Raw genomic sequence first — 16,529 nt, 5'->3', positions numbered from 1 at the left:
GACTCCGTCCACGGAAAGGGGGACGGTAAACTGTCTAATACAAATAGTAGGAAGCTGGGGCTGCTCCCCATAAGCGTTCTGGTTGTTGCCATGTCCGGCATTGCTAGAAGAAGCCATGTAGAATGCTAAGTTTTTGGGAAGAAAGTGTTGTAAAAGCTTGGAAGAAGGCTTTTAGAAGCGTTTCCCACAGACGGCGCCAAATGATGCGGCACGATCCGAGCACTCCTACCTAGCTGCTGACTGGCTCCTTGTTGGCAACAGACGGCACCTGAGAAGATGAAGAAGAAGGATTCCCGAGGATTTGCCCGGCAGGAATACTCTGAAGCTTAAGTTAGAACGCTGGGGAAGAAGAGGGAGTATTAAAGGCTAAGAGTGTAGATCACGCTAGATCACTATGTCTCGAAATTAGCTCGTGAGCAAGTAAGAGTGCAAGTTCAGATCTAATTCCAGAGAGAGTCCTTCTCTCCGCTTAAAGGGCTTTTATAGGGGCGTTCTTGTCAAATTAGGCATAATTGCCACTAGGCTCCTGTCGCAGCCGTTACCCGCCAGGGCTGCGCAGGTGATCATTACAATGTACTACCCGCTTAGTTGAGTGACACGTCTTTGAAGGGACAGGCACACCACCATTTGTCGAGAGACGTGGGGCAGACTGTCAAATGGGAGGAACTGCGCCCTCAATCGAGAGACGTGGCACAATCTGACGAGTACGATCGTCAAATAGAAGCTTCCTGAGGGCGTAGCATTGCTTAGCCGCGAGCTACTTTGTAGCAAGCTCTTAGGAGTACTTCGGGGTGACCCTTATCAAGGTTGGTCTTCAGGGCAATTCTTCTGCCCAGGTGTTGGAGCGAGCTGGTTTCCCTAGCATGCGAGCTAAAATAATCTTGGAATATTCCCTTCTTAGTAGCTCGGAGGACCTGGAGCTAGCGTTGCCCCCTATAGAGAACTATGACGTAGCAAACTGTTCTACAGACTCATTACTTGGTCGCACTCAAGCCATGCTGCTGAGTTGTTGCTCGTGCTGAGTCAGATCCACGTGTCATCATTTCAGCAGGTCGGGTCAAATCATCCTCTATCAACTTGAATTCCATAATTGTTTTGATATATTCCTGATCATGATATATATTTTGTTCAGATTTTCAATATAAATGAGAGATAAAACTCCCCTCCCTTTCATTATTATAACTAGGAAAAATAATACATCCCGAGCAATATTTGTTCCCATGACTCTAGACACAAACCACCACCATGATTTTTAAAACCAAACCGGTCAGTGGTCCAGTTACCAGTTCGAACGGTCCAATCGTTCAACCCGAACGACCAACTCGTTGTGCCAAAAAAAAAATTAAAAAACAGTCAAAACCGTTTAAACAATTAACCTACCCAGTTTACTGACCAAAATCATTTGATTTTGGGGAAAAAAACGGTTTTGGAAAAAAATAGAACCGGTCAAGTAACCAGTTCCCGATTTTTCCAGTCCAACAATCCGGTCCAGTCCGACTTTAAAAACCATGACCACCACCACCACCCCAATATCCGAAACATCTTTTTCCATAAATGAATGATAAGAGATATTCTCAATAATCAACTGTTTTCATGCGAATCAAACAGGCACACTTGGGAATATCTTCCCATCAATTTAGTAAATTATGTATCGATCTTTTAACAAAATGAGAGGGTATGTATCGATCTTTTAACAAAATGAGAGGGGGTGTACTGAACCCTATACCCCAAATCTTAAGAGAAATAGCTAGGAGAAAGAAAGAGAGCCTTTCGGGTCCATAGTAAACCGTCTCTTTTCTTTTCTCTCCCCCAATATTTATGTCATAGAAATATGTCAAAGTAACTAATTTAATTTAAATAATTATATTAATATTAATAAATTAATTAGTTAAATCAAGTAATTAATCTAAATCTAGTTGATTAAGTGATTTAACTAACTATTTATTTTAACTGAATTGTATAAAATAATTAATTCATGAATGAATTTTAATTGAGAGGAGAGAGTGTACCTAAGAGAAGAGGAGATAAAGAGTGTGTAGAGTACTGATGGTTGATGCTTGGACTGAGAAAGAAAGAGAAATGTCTATGGTCTGAAAAGTATTCAATATGATAAAAAAACGACAAGTTGAGAGTTTATTTGTAATAAAAATCTTAAACAATATATTATAATCAACATCGCATTGGATTCTTCTCTAGTATTAATTTAATTAACAAATATAATCTAATGGCCACATCTCAGAGAGCGCTCCTCACACCGATCTCACAGCCACACCCCACCGTGTAATTGGAACATGTTGTGACTGCCTTGACCTCCTCCCTGTAGTAGGTCATAATATCTGACCGCCTCGTTCTCATCTTCAAATACCTGAAATGATTTATAGGAAAAGTGGATGAACAAATAGGCAAAGATGGCAACGACAAGTTCCAAGTTACCAGCTAATTTCTATGTGAAAGATATTTTTAATCCTTAAATGGCCTATTTAATAGATCACATTACTTATCAATCATATATAGATTTCTAGAGTTCCACATTACAGATTTGGCACAAAGGAAGAAACAGTTGTTGCTCAAGAAGTTCATCAGTATCTAAGGCAGCAACGACAATATTAACTCATAGCATGAATCTCAAGGTGATACCAAGATTTTTAAACACGGGAATAACCTAAACAAAGTAGGACATCATTGACTGGTTCATGTTGAATCCTGAATGTCGGATACATAAGTCAGTTATTTAGAAACGAAAGGAAGATTAAGAATGGAAGCAGAATGATTTGAGTCTGGATTTCCTGCACTAACCAATCACTGAGTGACAGGTGTCCAGGCCTCGGTGTAAACCTCAGTTACTCTTAATACAGAAGGTTTCCTACCACTAAAGTTTTTTTTAATTGTACTTTCCTGATACAGTAGGTGATCATTTAGAAACAAGAGAACCGAGGAAGGTTTAGGAATGAAAGCAAGATGATTTATTGACTCATCAAAAAAGGATGATTTTGACTTTTGGAATTCATATCTGAATTTGAAGGTTCTTAAACCTGAGCTTTATTTCTCTAAGGTAAAGGCATAAAGCTACTCCATCTAGAGTAACATATTCTCAACATCCTCTTTGGAATGCATGGAGACAAGAGCCACTGGTCACAGGGTTTCATAAGAACAATTATCAGATTGGAACAGCATTTTAATTTTTACATTTTTAGCCGACATATTCCCTTAGATGCCATTCATTGAATGGCAGAGCCTTATGGATCCCCATTTGATATGAAATAGACAGAGAAAAGACAATTAATATCATTCTTCAACACAAATAGTGCTCCTCAATCAAATGTCAATTTGTTAATATATCTCGAAAAGTAAAAGAGAAAATAAAATCACTTACAAGCACTCCCTCCCTGATATCCTCCAGATATCCTCCACAAGCATCTGAAACCTTGTCCCAGTTATTTCAGATCTCCATTTTCCTCCTCTAGAAAACAAGAGCCCAAGCTCTCTTTCAACTTCACTGTAGAAAATGAAAACATGAGCAGGTAAACACAACTCACAAAACCAAATGAGACATGCGGTTTCTTGTTTTCATTGTGTATAACTGGTTTTCCCTATGGGTCAGCACATATACGGGCTTTGAAGCTTCTCTCCATGGGTTTGCCTCCAATACTAGAAATAAAGAAAACAGGTTATAGATGTTAAAGTAGAAACAAAATAAACACAAATGTTTAAAATGTTTTCAGTTCCTTTATGGATCTGCATGCTAAGAGCCTGAGACAATACTAAAATATCACCAAAGAGGAAAAGTTGACCCATACTCTTCACCAGTGGGAGAAGTTGATAAAATCAACCATTACAAGGAGTCAAATAATGTATCAAGCAAATGAATTTATTTATTGTTGGAGTTGTCAACACATGCTAAAGAACTGGATTTATTTGGTGTTGTTTTTAAATGGTCACATATTAAAATTAAATACAGCAAAGCTCATTTGCCAAAGGAAACTACAACAACATAGTATTGGGAGAAAAGGTAAATACACCAGTTTAACTGATTCAATTATAGTACTGTTAAATTCAATCAACAATAGAAGATCCAATTGGAATAGAGTACACGATACCAAAAAAGAAGGTAGTGATTGCAGGAATAATTGGTTTCGGGTTTGAATTGGTTCTGGATAGGCAAGAACCGAAACCAACCAAATCATTAATCGAGACAAAATCATAGAACCGGAACTATTATAATTGGTTCGGTCGGTTTGGATCAATTAGGTCGACCCAACCCATTGAAAACCCTAGTATAGTTTCCTTTTTGCTAGTAATAATAGTTTGTTAGAAAATTATTCCTAACTAAATAAATACTTTAAAAATAAAATATAAAAGGAGTAAATAAAAATAAATAATATATTTAATTTTATTAAATAAATAAATAAATGTTTAGATAACATTTTATTAAATTGAATAAAATGAATAAATAAAAATTTATTGGATTGTTGAACTGTCTCCTGTCTCATGCTTTGTGGGCATAAACAATCCTAGGATCAACATCTTAATTAAAAAAATAATTTAGTATGGTATAGTATTAGCAACATATAATAAAATTAAAAAGTGAAGGAGAAAATATTCCATATACAAATTTTAATCATTGTAAGTATGTATGGTATAGTGCTTTCAATTTTAAAGTGAAAGGCACAAGAAAATTAAGATGCAGGTTTTAAAAATACATAAACCTGAATTTTAAAAGAAATTATAAGTTTTGAAAGACCTATTAGCTCTAAGCAAAAAAACTTGGGCTCTATTTGTTTGTAGTACAAATCTGAACCAAATACAAATTTTGAACCCAATTAGGTTTTGCATTTGTTTATTTGTAACTATGATTTGTTACACCTACTGGTACAAAATTTGTACTTTGCTCATTTGCACTCACTGCAATGTTTTTTTGGATAATTCTCATTGGCAGTGAAAATTTTGCATCTCAATTCCAAATATCGATACAAAATTTGCACCATCATCGTCATACCTCTATTCTCTCCATATAAAGTGGGGACCAAATCATCTTGCTTGCTATAACACCCAAACAAAAAATTCTCATCCCATCTCCATTATCTTTTCATATAAAGCAGGGAACACTTCATTTTAATTCCTATTTGTTTCTCACAAACAAATAATAAAAATTAAAATCTGAAGCAAAAAAGTAAACAAGAATTTACACTCAGCCTATTTGCACACCCATGCATTTACACCAGTGCAAATAAACAAACTAAGCCTTAAGCACAAAATATAAAACAAATTCAAATTTAGAGTGAAAGCAAACAGATGTAGAATATCAAAGTGCTTCAAGCACTTGATAATCAAGTAGTGTGAAACTCTCAATGTATTTGTATCTCCTATTTGCATCACCTCAAGTAACAAGTGTGATGTTAAATGTCTTGCGTTTTCATTTGCACTATGCCATATTTGTGAATTAGTTTCAATCAGATTAATAGATCTCTAGATTCACAAATATGGCACAGTGTGAAATATAGTTAAGACCCAAACATGAAAAATTATTGGAACTGTCAAGTGGAATTTGTGGTACAGACTTCTTAATAGGCAAATAAAGATACATGTCAGTATTAAATTTTGAATCTAAATATCCAGGATTTAGACAACTATCAAATGCAACAATATAATAAAATATGCAAGCTTTGTTGTGCAAGCAAAAAACGAAAAGCAAGAAAGATGGGGAAAAAAAAAGTGCTTTCATTGAAAGAAAGCCATAACTTGGATAAAACCACAAAGACTGCATATATGAGACCCTCTGACCCTCTGACATCCATACTGGCACTTAAAAGTATGAATATGCAGAATGTCTCCAAGGACACAATTGCTTTCAGTGGTATCTCCCCAAGGATATTCCACATCTCCCAATGCCCATGCCTTGGCATTTTCTGAATCACCTTAGACTAATAAAGGTATCACCTTGAAATATATTTAGAACTTAGGCATTCAAGGACTCCCACATCTACATCTCTTAAAATCAACTGTAGCACAGAGTCACTGCACACCATCCCAATCAAAGAAAAAAAAAAAGGTAGAAAAGAAAAGAAGGCAGCTAGGAAATTTCCAATGAGTACCATTTGGCCTCAACTTCCCTATCTTCAATCTTATCGATAACCAACATGAAATATGGGTACCAATAGCCATGCACCATTGATTCACGTTACAATTTCTGGGTCTGTAAGTTTTCAAAGCATAAAATAAAAACACAATTTCTGGGTCTGTTAGGTCTAAAAGCATGAAAATAAAGACATATACAAAGAAATGAGGTTGAACACAGTTTGTGGGTCTGTTAGTTGTCAAACTATGAAATAAAAACACATAAGAAAATGGAAATAATGTCTGCCATGTTTACATATATAACTGTGTTGCCTAATTAGCAAGCTACTCATGTACATTGCATAAATTTATATATCAAGAAAACTGATACAACTTTCTTACCTTATGCAAGACTTCAACACACCAACCACGAACCTGCCTCTAAGCCCAAAGATGGAGATGTTCCCTCTTTCTCCTCAACTTAAATCTGAAAGATCACAAAGAAAATAGATTAAAATAACAAACAAAAGCATCAAAATCCAAATTGTATCAGTTTGGATTAAAATAACAAAACTAGTAATTTGACGTTAAACTCCGAAAATACTATATTGCCGAAAACCCAAAATCCAAACTTTCACAAACAAAAGCATCAGAAAATTTAACAAAAAGGAAGATACAGAGAGACAACAAAAGATGAAATCATGTTTTGGCCCTATATCGCTGAAGCCCCTATAAACTCCCCAACCCGACTTAAACAAAGAAACCCTAAAATCATGATTTCATCTGAATACACCCCAACCCGACTTAAACAAATGAGAACTAAAACCCTATTCAATTGAACTAAAAATAAATACCACAAAGCCCTATTTTAAACAACAAATCATCCAAAACATCGAAAAAGGAACAAAAATCAAAACCGATGATGAAATGATTGAACTATTAAGAAGTTTATTGCTTTTGTCTTTTAATAAGCTTTTGTGGAGGGGAGCTAAAAATATTTAAAAGGAAATAGTGAAATTATTATTATTACAAACTGATATAGAAATGTGCAATGCAAAATTATCACTTAAAAGAGACAAAAGCATTCCATAAAGAGGGGGGGGGAGTAATTGAAACCTATATCTTTATATGAGAAATGAATGCAATGGAATTAAATCACAAATAGACACCAACCCCTAATTAATTTAACATACCATCAATCACATAATTGACAATTTGACATGGGCGGCTAGTGGATGGATTGGTTATAGCCTTCAACCTCCATCTCCAACACAAACCAACCTAATGCATCCATTGGCTACCCCTAATGGAAATACATAGATCCAACTAAATTAAACCATAAATTACAAAGGTAGTGGGAATAAAGAAAACTAAGAGATATCAAAGAAAAAAAAAGCCAAATATAAATGCCAAGAAATAAAAACACCTTGCAAAAGCACAAATCAAATAAGCAACAAACAATTAAATAAAATACCCTTCAAAACACAAATCGAATAACCAAGCAAGCAAGAAACAATTTAATAAACCGGAATCAAATAAGCAACAAATAATTAAATAGACAACAAATTAAGGGAAAACATGAACCATACAGAAAGAAGAAGCCCTTTCTAAAGCATAGACCTAATCATGATCCATGGAGTTAACTTGAGGAACAAAAACCCCAACATGTTAAATATGTAGAAATTGCATACATAAGGGTTAAAGAAATGACATTTGAAACAAATATACAATAGCAAAACTTCTTAAATTTCCAAACATTCCAAAATACAAAAAACAGAGGTGAACCAAATGAAAATAGTGGTCAAAAAACTTTTTTCCTGTACCTGTTTAGTGATAGATCAAAACGAATAAAACCAAGGAACATAGATGTACCACGTAGGAACCCTAGGAAAAAACTAAACAACTGCCAAATCGGAGTACAAACTACAAAATAAAAGTTGAAACACCAACCAAAACCAGCAACAACTCTACAATAAGCATAGCCTACAATACAAACCAAAAGAGACACTTTAAAAAAATGGATAACAAATTAAATCAACAAACAAAAATGTGAATGGGAATTTTTTGGTAGAACAATGGAAATTAAATCAGAAATTATAAAGATAGTGGAAATTAAATCAGAAGTTACCAAAGACATTTGTTAGCAAGAAGGTCATCGTCGAGCACTAGTGCTAGTACAAGAAACAAAACCTAGAACCACTACAAAACCAAAAATTCAAGTCAAGAAAATTTGAAAAAAAAAAACAAACATGAAAAGGAAAATTTTCAAAAGAACGTAACTAGATTGAGAAAACAAATAGTAATACTAAGAACCCAAATGCAACAAATTATGCAAGAAAATCCAACCAAACCCCTACAATACAAAAGCAAATAGTATTACCATTCATTACAATGGAAATCAACCTTTCCACCTCTAGAATAGAGGAAATAACGTCAGCAAAAACCCCTGCAATCGGAAAACTAAGAGAACCAGCAAGATTAAGGGAAAAGCCAAAGAAACCCCTACAATCAAAAAACAAACAGTAATACTCTTCATGGCACCATAAACCCAAATCCTCGGAACAAAAATAGAGAAAATCATGAACACAAAATAAAATAAAATAAAAAACTAGACCTACCAGATTCAAAGTAGCGACAAGCCCATTTGTAGTCCTTCACTTTATCAACTGAGCTAAAATCAAGGGAAAAGAGGGTTTCATTTAGAACAAGAAATAAGAAACCCGAACTGCTAGACTTAGGGTTTCTTCAACGGAAAAGGCTGCTCAAGCACGAATAAGAAACCACGGAAAAAAAAGCTGGGAAAGATAGAGGAGGAGAGTGAGGGAAGTGATGAAACAGGAAGAGAGGTAGAGTGGGAAGAGGAAGCGGAGAAAGAGAGAGAGGGGGCAGTGGGAAGATAGACAGGGAAAAGAGTGGAGAAAAGTGGAGAACGTGAAAAAAAAAGAAACAAAAAATAAGAAACCCGAACTGCTAGATTTTCTTCTTCCCAGACCTATACTTAGGGTTTCTTCGACTGAGAAGGCTGCTCAAGCATGCAAATAAGAAACCACAGAAAAAAGCTGGGAAAGATAGAGGAGGAGAGTGAGGGAAGTGATGAAACAGGAAGAGAGATAGAGTGGGAAGAGGAAGCGAAGAAAGAGAGAGAGGGGGCAGTGGGAAGATAGACAGGGAAGAGAGCGGAGAAAAGTGGAACACGTGTTATTCATGCAATGTGAGCTACATTGCATGTTTACATGCGATCTACTCACGGTTGGGTTGCTCTCTCGTGCGATCATTAATCTACTCACACGAGTAGATTCCATTTAGCGCACAAAAAGAACATCCCAATCGTATTAACATATAAACTAACGGAGGGGCCCCTGCGTTGCAGGGACTTGGAGAAATTAAATTATTGTATAGAAAAAAAGAAGTTGAGAAGTTCTTTTTTCAGTGAAAGTATCTTTGAAAAATAGTTACTTAAAATAAATTAAAATTTATATCTAATTTATGTTGTTAACACTGATTCCCTGAATGCATCTCTACTTAAATTGATCCAGCAGCATGCAACAGAGGAAAACACCAAACTTCAACTTTCCATTACTCTATCATCTTCTTGGTTAAAGCTCTAATTTCAAATGAAGGGGCCGGATAATTGAAACTTCTATTAGGGTAAAAGGGAAAAGGAAAATGAAAAAATGATGAGAAGACCAACAAAAATGAAAAAGAGTTGGGAACCAAGAATTCCATCCTATGCAGTTTTTCGTGTTGCTACTTGCTGCAATCTTTTTTGTACAATATGTACTTGGGCTTCTCATTCTGGGATAATACAAAGGTGAGAAGCATTGGTGAAACTGAAGCACCATCAGTTAAAAAATAAGAACAGCCACAACGATCAACAGCACAACCAAGCAGATCAATGCCTGGAACCATGTCAGAATTAGATTAAAAGCCAAGGTGATTAAAAGACAGCCCCAATGTCAAGATTACTTTGGGAAATTGGCTGAAATTTCAAAAAACAAAACTAAGGGATGTGTGTCTGCACGCGCGCGAGAGAGAGAGAGTACCGCAATTGCAGAAGCAGCAAGCCTAGTAATAGACTGCAAGAAACGGTGTAACCATGAGAGAGAGAGAGAGAGAGATTTACTTACGAGAACCACCCTATACCACAACCAAAGCAAGGGAGAGAGGTTTATCATACATCCCCAACTAACAGCTATCTGTATCCCTCATAAGGGTATAGTTCCCTTTTGTATGGTCTGAAATATCTAGTGATGATTGCCTTGAAAACAGGGTATTTTGAGTTGGCTTCATCAATAAAACATGGGAGGGGGTACATGCTTATGGAATCAATCACAAGGTAGCCATTTCCATCACAAACTATTAACAAATCAACAGAAATCAGGAGGCAAGGGATTAAGTTCCATACCATGAAAGAAACAAATGTACTTGAAGAATCACAATTCTAACAACTAAAATGTAGTTTTTTTTTATTATTATCATTTTTTGGGGGGAGGGGGAATCCCAGGAATACTAACTTTAACAACTGAATAATATTGAACCGATGGCCTCAAAAGATCAAGTTTCTTATAGGAAATTGGTCCATCTTGCCAACCTGAGGCCATTTTGTCAAACCTTCCACCTCCTCAACATCTGAAACACCAAGAAGGCCCCATTTATAATCATTAAGGAAGCAAATGCCTGTCCTTTCCCCATCAATCTTTGTATATCTTGCATGCTACATAATCTGTTGTAATGGTGTATGTACATCTTGTACACATTTGACTTTAGTTAATAAAACTTCATTGTTACCTATCAAAAAGAAAATATAAAACTGAGGAAGGTATAATCTGGCTGTTTAATATATGGGAGAGTGAAAAATAATTTCTTCATATATCAATTCTTTGATGTATCCCAACTTAACATTCCTCAAAGTACCTGACAAGGCAGTTGATTATTATTGCTGTCATTGTACTGGAACAAAATATACACAACACATGAACGAATGCATTGTACAGTTGGCATGTCTGGGCACACATATATAAACCAATCAGTAGCAAATAATATTTCAGGGCTAAGTGTCTTTCAATCAAAATTATACTTGGAAACATTGGCAAGAAAACAACAGTGGACACTAGTAGTGAGAACACAAAAACTAACTTGACGTTCAAATTAAAGACACCAATAGAAAGGGTATTATTATTTTATCAACAACAGAAACGGTAATATTAACTCCTGACACTTAACTTGCTAAAGATGATGGACAGATTTGAAGAGAATAATAGATACTTGGTAATAGAAGAACAACTTCAGTTTTGTTTGCAGGAGATTCAACCAAGGCCGGGGCTATGTGAAGGAGGATGCAATCTAAGACAAGGTTAAATAGTGAAACTACTCCCACCAAACCAACTCTAGAGCTTACTCAAAATCAGACTTCAGTATATTGGAAGAAAGGCTAGCACAAACCCCCAAAACAATATTTACCACCATTATAATCTATAGGAGAAACCTAGTTATTTTTTAGAATCAATAAATTGGAGAACCTGAAATCTTGGCCATTTTGCAACTACAGGATCATCAGCTGGTCCATGTTGGATACCAAATGCAATTCTTATGTTTAAGTAATAAAAATGAGTGCATTCTCAAGATTAAAAGACAGTTTTAGCATTTCATTCATAATTTTATGCATGATAGAAATCCTATACCTAACAATTTCCTAATAAACAACAATACAGCAAACATCTACAATCAAGAACCAACACAAGATAAGCTCCTTCTCTTAGCCTAACTCTACAGAGGTTTATCTATCATGCCTTCAACCAATAAATTCAAAAAAATGAACAAATAAACATGTAAAGTGTTACTTTACATGCATGATTGTCCGAAATCCAAATGCGTGATTCTTAGAAACTTTGATTGACCATGAAATTTTCTTTCATGGAGAAGATAATAAAAAAGAGGTGACACATTCTAAGCTCCAATTCTACCCAAATCCGTCTAGGATACTTAAATACTTCACATTTTCAGTGAAGGGATCCACATTTTGTCTATGTTTCTTTTGGGTTATTATGTATAATCCCATTAATAAGTTGTTTTTCGTCCCAATTCTAAAATACTCTCCTCTATCCCATGCAAAACTCATATATTTGTTTGATCAAACGTATTACAAAAAAAAAGTTTTCAAATTGTAGAAAAGGGATGAAGGAGCAAATATTCTTTCTTCCTTGCAAACACAAGTAAGAAAACTATTAATAATAAGAATGAACTAAGCAGCAAAGCCATTCTAATAATAAGCATAGAAACATATGAAAATCTTCAACTACAAATTAGACAAATTAACCAATATGAGTAATATTTAAATAAGCAAATTGAACTAAATATTAACCAAATGAGTGATTGAACAAATTAGAGGTGGTATTTTGGCCCAAAACTTACATGCTAACTCATACAACTCATACAAATGGTCAGGTTATGTTTGGTCACATGGAAGAAATATGTATACCATTTTTTTTATCAATAAAATATGTATACCATTATTCTCTCTCTCTCTCTCCCCCCCTTATACGAATTCCCTCCTTTATTTGTCTCACTTCCCCTTCTTCCTATTCCATCTTTTGTTTTTGTCTCCAACAAATTGACTTTCTTTCTCTCCCCCCCCCTCTCTCTCTCTCTCTACAATTATCAAATACAATACATGTTTGGGGAATGGATAATCTATCATTTTCAAATATGACAAAAATATAGGATCCTTAGCATGTTTTGCTTTGAAACACATTTCATAATCAAAACCTAATTTAATGACTTTTGTAGTTCTAGATGCTGGAAAACAATCAATTGACCTAAGGATGAGTACAATAGCCAAGAAGTATTACAATGAATTATAAAAAAAGGAATCAAGATAAATTTAATAAATTAATAAATGAGGAAAAATGAGGGAATCGCCAACGAGTAATCACCATTAGGTGAGCAAAAATGAGAGGCTACCAAATGCAACATTGGTTGATTGTTTAACTGCAAGAGAATGCAAAATATCAATTATGAACACAAATAATAAATTAATAGCTTCAAGGGAGATAGGAACAAAGTAGGGAAATAAACAAAAGCATTGGTTGGAAGAAAGTAGGGAAATAAACTGGCCCATCATCGTAGGAACAAATAGTTTGCTATTTTGTCCATGGTATCTTGCAACGGAACAGAAAAAACCGGTCCATTATCGTAGGCCACATTCTGGAAAGAATAAAAAAAAAAGTGGCAGAATATACGAGGAATGTGTATGAAGATGATATGCAATTATACCAACTGAATCTTGGTGATGAAGAAGAGAGGAATAAAATCAGGACAACTCAAAAAAAAAAATAAACCACATGTGAAATAAGATGCTAGGCAATTCTAGGGAAGAGACTACAAAATTAACAAAATAAAACGGCATGTAATAAATAGCAAGAAAATCTTTTTGATCATCCAACGGACTAATGACCCATTTGAAACAAATCTACAAAAACATACATAATTACGGCAAGAGCAGAAGAATATACCTAATTAAAACAAGAAGACTTAAATAACAAGAAAACAATATGGTATCAACACATCACCCTATTGTCAAGGTTGGTGATTCTTGCAAATTTATAAGTATCTGAAGTTGATCCTCAGGTTTTAAGAGTAGAAAATATTGCTCAAGCTTTTTAAGTCTTTTGGTATTGATAGAAGGGAATATGTTGAAGTGTTGGGGAGACCAAATGGGGTTGAAGATGGTATGCTTCTCTCAAAAAAAAAAAAAACGTTTGTATCCAAGAACAGGGGAATTCATGAGGAAAGTTAGATTGTAGAGATGAAAAGGAAAAACAGGGTGGGAGTTCAGAGTTATTGTAGAAGATATAGAAGGGAAGGAGGAGGAGGAGGAGGAAGAGGTGCACTTAGAGGAGATAAGAAAAGTGAATAAAAGCATAGAGTTGTGTAAGGTAATAATATATTATATTAAATATAGCATAAAGCCCAACCCCAACACAAGCTAATATTTCAGACCTGAAGTGCAGGCTGGACCGGGCCTCATCCTAGATTAAGCTCCTTATACTAAATGCTAAGCCCAGACCATGATAAACCCCACCAAAGGAGTCTGGAGTTAGGTCTGGATTTAGTATAGTCTTAATCTATTGAGTAAAGGTGTGTTGAGATGAATAATATAGTCTTAATCTATGAGATTTGGGAAGGAATGGGATGTTGGTAAAATGGAGAAAGGTGGGGAGAGGAGGAAGTCAATATTTGAAGACTGTTTGAAGCAGAGTTGATTGGATGAGGATTATAGGGGTGGTTTTTTTTTTTTTTTGTAATGTATGTAAGGAAATTTTTACCTGTATGGGGGGTGGAGGGTTGTTTTTTATGCGTGTGGCCTGGTTAGCCAAATAGTAGGATGGGACCATAGTTGTTTGGTTCCCTTTGGTGATTTCTCATGACCACCTATTTGACTCTTTACCTCTCTTTTTAATGATTTTTTTTTTACTTTACTATAAAAAAATATTGCATTATATGGATTTTTTTTTCCAAAATCAATACCCTGCATTTTGTTACTCTTCTATAGCCAGATTAGAAACACTACAGAAGAACAATAGTTTTTCCAAAATTAAATCACTTCAGAAAATTCCTTTTTGTTAGTTTTATTTAAATTTTACAGATGTTCATAAGAAATACTACAAGTTAGAAGTATATTTCCAGAGTTAAACCATTGAATGATGAATTTGCAATTCTGGCACAATATTTTCCGCCCTGCAGGCTTGCAGCAGCCGTTCCCATGATACAAAATATTGGAATGTTGAATGCCCAAACAAAGATTGCCATTTCATTTTATGTTGGATCACAAGGCCTAACAGAATTTTACTTGCTCATGTTTTCACATTACAGTAGATTTATGTCAACATATGTGGATGTAGATACATTAAAAGAAACAATACAAACCTCCACAAGCTAATCAACCGAAATTCCTCGCATACTTTGGGTGATATCTCGCTGTAGTGTTTCTATAAAATCAGAACAAGGACTTCGGATGAGCTGAGTAAAAGAGAAGCTTTACCATTAGCACCAAGTGTGTTATTAATGCAAAAATGAAAAGAAACAACATAAAGTAAAAATATATGCACATTCTTTGCAGTAGTAAATAAAGAGTAGAAGGCACAGAAGATTTGACCTTAAAACCAATAACTTGAATTTATTATTGCAAGAAACACAAACCCTGGCTTTCGAGTCTTAAGTTAGAAAGGGAAACTTCTAAGTAGCAGATTCCATATAGATCCTGGACAACTAAAAATAGGCCATTTTGCAAGTTTTGAATCACAAGGTGTCCTGTGAAATTTTGATCAGAAAAAACAGTAATAAATTCAAAAACATGCTATACAGTACTGCTGGATTGCAGTTTGGAGGTCGTTGTCAAGGCGTCTAAACCAAAAAATTGGGATAGTTGGTTGGTTTCAAGGGCTTCTGAATACTAAACAACAAAAATCCATCGGTTCACTAGGGAGACTAAGCAATTCACATGGGATCGGAACCACTCACTAGAACCACCATGCCCACCCATACCTCGGCCGACACAAGTAAGGAGGATCACATGAAGAGCCAACGCGTAAGATCTTCATTCTCTCGACCAGACCACAATAGCCAACGCATGAAGAGCCCCCTTCTCCAGCAACCGGTGAACAAAAAATACAGTAGCAGACGGAAGCCCAAAAACCCTCTCCGCAACTTCCTAGCAGCAAACGGAACCCCAAAAGCCATCTCCGCATTCCGCAACACCCAACCCTAGAAAACCCTCTCGCGCAACAACCTAGCAGCAGATGGAAGCCCTAGAACCCTCTCTGCAACACCCAACCCTCAAAAACCCAGCAACAGACGGAAGCACAAGAACGACAGGGAGAGACAAAGTGAGAGTGGAAAGAGAGACAAAAGCGAGGAAAACGATGAAACGGGAAAAAAAGGCAGAGAAGAGAGGAGAGTGGGAAGAGAAAGTGGTTCAAAGACAAATGGAGGAGGGGAAAGATAGAGAAGGAGAAAGAGACGGTGAGACGTGGAAGTGGTTTGATAGAATAGAGATACTTTGACAAGTATCGTATCATGCAATGAAGAAGCACGCCATGTGTCAACCAGGAAGAAACAGAAGAAGGGAAATCTCACGCAGGTTTCGAATTCGAGCTACAGTGCTTGCTTCATTCAACCAGGAAGAAACAGAAGAAGGGAATCGATGGATTACTCTCACGCGGGTTTCGAATTCGAGCTACAGTGCTTCATACGTTTTGGATTGCTGTCACGTGAGACGCGAATTCTACTCGCATGAGTAGATTCCGTTTCTGCAACGAGAAACCACCCATATCCTTTTAATATATGTATATATAAGATAAGATATGTATGTATACGGAACGGAAGATATTTCCATTTCCATTTCCATTTCCCAATGTGAAAGGGGATGCTACGTGCGTATTTTGTTTGGAGGATACCCAGCTTCAAATAAACACGTG

The 16,529-nt window shown here is 35.7% G+C and overlaps 1 long non-coding RNA gene across 39 annotated transcripts; it reads right to left on the bottom strand.

The window, feature by feature from the left end:
* Positions 1-2,086: 2,086 nt before the first annotated feature.
* LOC148802223 (uncharacterized) lies at positions 2,087-16,405 on the bottom strand. 39 transcript variants are annotated; one of them, XR_016082170.1, is made up of 13 exons: positions 15,598-16,400; positions 14,980-15,072; positions 13,168-13,257; positions 12,987-13,041; positions 10,969-11,057; positions 10,569-10,842; positions 8,673-8,725; positions 8,435-8,556; positions 8,183-8,253; positions 7,248-7,357; positions 6,457-6,541; positions 3,374-3,496; positions 2,087-2,365 (listed from the first exon to the last, which is right to left on the bottom strand). It is a non-coding gene; the product is annotated as an uncharacterized LOC148802223 (long non-coding RNA). The 39 variants fall into 39 exon arrangements; XR_016082133.1 differs by having other exon boundaries at positions 12,987-13,257; positions 15,598-16,397; XR_016082134.1 differs by having other exon boundaries at positions 8,435-8,514; positions 12,987-13,257; positions 15,598-16,396.
* Between the last annotated feature and the right edge of the window lie 124 nt (positions 16,406-16,529).

Source organism: Nelumbo nucifera, chromosome 2, assembly GCF_055504915.1.
Source record: "Nelumbo nucifera cultivar China Antique chromosome 2, China Antique-T2T, whole genome shotgun sequence".
NCBI lineage: Eukaryota > Viridiplantae > Streptophyta > Magnoliopsida > Proteales > Nelumbonaceae > Nelumbo > Nelumbo nucifera.
Note: the sequence above shows the minus strand (reverse complement) of the source record. Positions and strands in the feature narration are given on the sequence as shown.